This window comes from Malania oleifera, chromosome 7, assembly GCF_029873635.1.
Source record: "Malania oleifera isolate guangnan ecotype guangnan chromosome 7, ASM2987363v1, whole genome shotgun sequence".
Lineage (NCBI taxonomy): Eukaryota > Viridiplantae > Streptophyta > Magnoliopsida > Santalales > Ximeniaceae > Malania > Malania oleifera.
In genome coordinates this window covers 94509649-94515942 of record NC_080423.1, presented here as the reverse complement: position 1 = coordinate 94515942, position 6294 = coordinate 94509649, and the positions used below count along the sequence as shown (strand labels likewise).

The following is a 6294-nucleotide window of genomic DNA, read 5'->3' as shown; positions in this document are numbered from 1 at the left end:
TCGTGCTCCTGAGTCCTCCCAACTCTTAGCCTCCCAAATCTAATGCTTGAGGCAAGAAAGTAAAGTCAGGGTTTGCTACCTTATTTTGCATACAATTGCACTTTTGGCCTAATTTGTGTTATTCCAAGAATCCTTTTTTTTTTTTTTTCATTTTATCATTATCACCACATAAAGTCATTATATATATAATATTTATTCTATAGTTTATAAAGATATTGGGATGGGATGAGTTATAAATGGGATGGTTAAAGAAGATTTTAGAAAAAAAAAAAAAAATTTTATCCAAATTGATCTCAGTAATTATTTTATTATAATTAATTAGCAATACAAGCAACATATTTGCAATATTGTCTATAATAACCTTATCAAAAAAATTTTCCATGATAAATGTAATATTGTTATTGTAAAAAATGTTCGTGGATATATACATTCATATAATTATATATGGTGTTAATATCACTGGCTGGATCAGTGTTTTGACGCACCGGTTCAACGAATAGTTGAAAGACATGGTTTTATACTCCGGTCGATGGGTTGAACCTCGGTTGAACCTCCATATCCTCCCCCGATCGACCGGAGTATAAAACCATGTCTTTCAACTATTCTACTTTGAATCTCAATTGAAACTCGCACAAAACTCGATCGGGGCGAGTGGGCCGGATGCTCACTAACGCAAACCCAAATTCTTCCCTCCCGCGGAGCAGCCTTACTTGGAAGTCCTTCTCATTTTAGTTGGCGGAACAACATTCGGTGCAACCCATTTCAGGGATCCGGGATTCTGCCTCCCTCTCTGAATCGCCTATTAATTCTTGCTCTGGAAACGATCGAAATCATCCTCCTATCCTATGAATCGGAGCCCTTGCTTGTGAAGGAAGGATTCTCTCGCCGTTGCAACTGAATTTCTCAGGTGATCTCTCTCTCTCTTCTCTTTCCGATGGCGTCCTCTGTGTTTGTACGGCCACTGGTTGCCGAATGAGTTTTTAGTCTTGAATTTTCATGTGAGTTCTGTTGTTTTATATATATTTGGTGGGAAACACATAAAACACCATAGATCGTGGCCCTTAGTTTTTGCCTGTTGTCAGTTTATGCTTTTCACCTTTTCTTTTTTAAGAAAAAATTTGAGTTTGAGAACAATATATTCGAATTCCTTACGTTGCTATGAGGTGCTAATCCTTACAACGCTTTGCATAAAGATCCAAGTCAAAGTAAATTAGACCCCCACTCTTTCCTCACTGTTTCACTATCGAGAGAAAGGAAATAATCTTACGTTTTTGGAATGATATGGTATATCATTCCCTAACTTCATAAGAATTGGACAATCTTTATTAATGCTAGACAATTATTCATTTCTATTTTGAAGTCTACACTACATATAGTTCATTATTGATTTGTTGGTTATCTTGGAGTTGCCCAATGGTCAGAAATTGTTCCAATGCTGGAGAATTCAATGATTGAATTCAATAGCCTAGGCTGAGATTATATAGCATCTGCATTTCTTTTTCCTTGTGTATGATAATTGATTTATGCATTAAATACGCCTGTTGTTAATAGAAACCAATTGCTGTGCTCCAAATGTCAATTGATAATTTAGACTCCAATTCCATTCTATTTTTTTTTTTCTGTATCAAATACTCAAATATGATTAAAAATATGGTCAGAGGTTAAAGACAGTTAAAATAAAAAATCTGTCAATTGATTTACTATATTATTTTCATTCTTGTTAACTCCTTCATATGTGTATATATGTATATATATATTCCTTCTTCATGTTTTCCAAGTTTCAAGCTGGGTCTTTATGATTGGTCATGGATATGGAAATCCCATGCCATTTCAAGCGTTAGCACCTGCACTGTTTATCGTCTTGTTATTGAGTAGCAATGGTTGATGTTCTGTGTGCTAGGAAAATCCTCGATGATTGTTTGTCTTGATCATTCAAGATTAGGATGAATGCAGTCTGTTTGGATTACACTTGGCGGATATTATTTATATACAAAGTTCATCGGCTTTCCATGAGTTTCAACATTCAAGAGACAATAAAATGGTTAACTTATTTTGTTGGAGCACTGATGCTGCTGCCAGTATGTCTTCACTTATTGCGCCCCTCTCTCTAGTATGCCGCTGCTGCCAGTGCATATGCTTGTGAATATATGTCTCCTAATTTTGATGTTGTTGTAGATGTCTCAAAAATTATTCTACTGTCATTCTGGAAAGATGTCGTCACTGCGATGCTATTCACTGATCAGGGCTGTGTTTCATTTCTCTCTCTCTCTCTCTCTCTCTCTCTCTTTGTTTCTATGTCATTCCCCTTTGCACTTGTTTCTTATATGATGCTTACGGTTCTGGTGTCCCCTGATTGGTTTGTAGCTGCATCTCAGTTTTAGCTATCTTCCTTTTCCTTTTACCTTGAGAGTTTTTCTCACTCTTCTTTTTTCTCTCCTTTTCTCGTTGCCCTTTATTGTTTGCTTATCTGCTGATCTGCTGCTTGTATTGCTTCTTTCTGATCTGCTGTTTGAAGTTAATTAAATGGCGTGTAGCGTGTACATATATATGTTTTTAGGATTCTCTTAAAAAATGGTCTATTTCAAGAATGTCTGCTGTCCCTGGAATTCTGTGTCCCAGGTAGCTGGTCAGGCTTCCCTTTCATCTGGTTTAAAGTGGGTAATGGTGAAGAACTTCATTTTTTGGGAGGATGTGTGGGTGTGGGAGTCCTTGTTGGAGCTGAAGGTTCCTCGTTTGTTTAAGCTTTTATTGCTAAATAATGCTCCCATCAGCTTCGTCGTTTCTTCAATGGGGTTCTTCTTCTTGGGATTTCAATAATTTTTTTTTTTTTAAAAGAATCTCAATGAAAGAGAGGTTGATGAGTTCACTATCCTTCCTTCTTGGAGTGAGGATGAGAGTGTGTGAGTGGGTGACTCATTGGGTATGCTCACTTCTAAATCCTTTCTCTCACACTTTTGAAATCCCCTTCCCCTAACCTTTTTACTTGGAGGGCTAAGGTGCCCAAGAACATTTGGGCCTTTGTTTGGGCCGTGATACTGGAAAGGTATAACACACATGGTTTGCTTTAGAGAAGAAGGCCCCATGAGGCTCTCCATCCTGAAATGTGCATCATGTGTTGTGAATGCAATGAAATGTGTGCTCATCTTTGCATGCATTGAAAGGTGGCAGCGCAACTTTGGAACGCCCTACTTCATAAGTGGGGAAGAGTGGGTGGGACTAGGAAAGGTGGGAGAGTTGTTATTGTTTAACTTCAGGGGTTTTGGAAAGAAGAGGAATGGTAGAGCTCTTTGGAGTGTGACAGGTTTCATTCTTTGGACCTTGTGGATTGAGAGGAGTGCTAGGATTTCAAAAGGTTGTTCAACCTGTGCATGGCTATTTTAGGATAGTTCCTCACTTCCTTTTGGGTGCTCCTTTTTGGATTATTTTGGGGATTATCACTGTCCAACCTCATAAGAGATTGGAAGGTGGTGCTTTTGTAATTAATACTCGGATTTCTTTTTTAGTTTCTTCAATCTATTTTTGCTTTTTCTGTACTCTAGATATTTGGGTAGGACTCCTTGTCCTCCAATTCATGTACTTTGCTTCTCAGATATTTGTAATATTGTCTTCTTTTATTCAAAAAAAATTGTGAAAATAAGGAATTAGTATGATAATATGCGTTTCCTTGTTGCAAATGGTCAGCATTTAGCATAGGATTTCTAATGGTTAAATTCTAAAAAGAACATTTATAACCTTCTAGTGGAAGCTGCAGCTTCTCAATGTGCTGATGTGCACATCTTTAAGACCTATATAATACACATTGCTAATGAACAAAGCAGAGGGAAAGGAAAAGGGCACTATTATATGGCTTTCTCTTTCTCTGAGTTACATTAGATCTGCTCCCCCCATTATCTCCTGTCAAAAAATCTCTCTAATCACCATCTGCTGCATTGATTTCTATTTCCATTGCTGCAGCCTGATGGTCAGAAGCCTGAGGTGTACCACAGTGAAGATATTAGGTGAGAGATTGTTGTTTTCAATGCCATAGCTTTGGAACTTCCCTTGTGATTTTTGTTCGCAAAGATTCCCAGCTCTAAGTGTTGATTGTTCTCTTTTTAGGTGCTGAGAGCTCAAAATTCTCTGATTGTTGATCTTTCCCTCAGGTATGTGAATAGTAGGTCTTTCATGTATTTTGTTCATATGGCTCTTTTTTTCGAACTGTTAATATTTGCTTATCTGCTTTGTTTGAATTATTGGTGATTGATGAATCGAGGATGTGGCTTTTGGTTACACCTTTGTGAGCACCAAGTCAAAGGACTTCCTCTCAATTGTGACAATTTTCCTCTGTTTGTTACTCATAGCCATCTATCCGCAACACTAAGACGTTATGATCATTCCTATCAAACTATTTCCCCCCAAATTCTTTATAATGCTGTTGATTTCCCCCCCTATTTATCAGATAAAAACTATTGGTGTATAGATTTGGTTTCATGGTTGCTGAGCAAGTCTACATAGTGTCTACGCTGTTTGATTGATCATTGTGAAGGGTCTAGTAAATTTGAAAATTATAGCTAAGAACCTGATAAAAGATATCTAAGGATGAATGTTTTCATGTTTTACATTGAAGGACATTTTTTTTTTTTTTATGTTTTTTTTTCTGTTTCATCTTATACTTTATTTTTTTGATGGGAAAAATAATTATATTAATGGAAGAAAAAAATAGTAAATGAGGGAAGAACAAGATGTCCTCTCAGGAAGAGTGTGAGTTACAGGCTTACAGCCAAAAAATTATAATTACAGCTAAAAAGCAAAAAATTAATTGCCAATGTTTTAGAAGGCTCAATTGAGGCTTGCCTCAAGGCAAGGCTTGCCTAAAATGCCTTGAGGCTCAACCTCCCAAAAAGGTTAACGCATTATGTGCTAAGGCTTATGCATTTGTATGAAAGGCATTCTTTTGCGCATTTTTAATTGAGGCTTATGCATTTTTGGGCGTGTGATTCTCAATTTAGATTTGGCTAGAAAATTTTAACACCATGTTTATATAAAGGAATGTCATGAGACGTGTTGATTTCTGGAACTCTTGAACTCTATGTTGTAAAGATAATTGAGAGTTGTATCTTAATTAGATCTTGAAAATAATATGAACTTTGTAATATTATAGTTATCTTCTGTCATGACTTACATAATGAATTCAAGTTAGCAATTTTTGAATGGCCAACAAGTAGTTTGCAAATTATATTTATTTTTTTTACATTATACTTGTGATTGTATTAAAATTTTCTTTATTTTTAAAATATATGTAATTTATTTACATATTTTTATTTCAAAAATAAAATTCTCAAAAGGCTTATGTCCTAACACCTTAAGAATTATGCCTCACATTACGTCTTCGCCTTTTTAAAACATTGGTATATAGAAAAGTGCTGCCTGCCATTCCCTAACAAGATTGGGTGGTGGCAAACCCCTAAACAACCCAAAAGAGTGGATGGTAGACCCAAATAGAGGCTAAAAAGACTGCTGTATACCACAACAAAGCTGGGGAGATTGTGGGATCATTTAAGGTTCTAGCATTTCTTTTGACACATAATGTCTGCAAAATAGCAAACACCATACTATGCCATAGCACTTCTCCCTTCCTACTCTTTTCAAAACCTCATTTTGTATTTGTTTTCTCTGCAAACTAATATGGTAATATGTTGAAGGGGCATTTGGTTCACGACTAGAATTAGGATTGGAATTGGGATTCGATAAAGAATTGCGGATACCCTTTTGATATAGTTTCGTAATACCTTGATCATGCTTAATTAGATAATAATATAGTTTAGATAATATATTAAAATTACATTGTTACATTATGAAATATATGATATTTGTATTTATATGAAAAAAAAGAAAAAAAATTTATGGCTTAACTAAGAAACAACGTATCCAAATAGTAAAACTTGCTGAAATGAAAATGTTAAGGTGCATGAGTGGTCTAACATTAAAAGATAAATTAAAAAATGATTATATTTGTGATATGTTAGACATATCACTTGTAGAAAATAAGATAAGGGAGAGGTGGCTAAGATGGTTTGGCCCCTTGCAATGCAAGTCAAATAGCGTACCATGAGAAGTGAGCTAGTTACTGTGATTTGTAGTAGATGCGATAAGGTAGATTTAAAATAACTTGGAATGAGAGGGAATAAGGATTTAACAACCCTCAAATTGTTGTACGGAATTGCCCAAGATCATGTAAATTGGTGGAAAAAGATTTATGTAGCCAACCTCAGTTAGTGGGAGTTAAGGCTTGTTTGGTTGTTGTTGTGTTGATTA

The 6294-nt window shown here is 35.7% G+C and overlaps 1 protein-coding gene across 2 annotated transcripts in view; it reads left to right on the top strand.

Moving 5' to 3' along the window:
• The first annotated feature begins 600 nt into the window (after nt 1-600).
• The window catches only part of LOC131159512 (probable manganese-transporting ATPase PDR2), a 51228-nt gene continuing 45534 nt past the window's right edge, over nt 601-6294 (top strand). For both annotated transcript variants that reach the window (XM_058114487.1, XM_058114486.1), the window contains exons 1-3: nt 601-907; nt 3955-3998; nt 4099-4142. The gene's annotated coding sequence lies outside the window, so the exon portion shown is untranslated. The remainder of the gene's footprint in view (nt 908-3954; nt 3999-4098; nt 4143-6294) is intronic.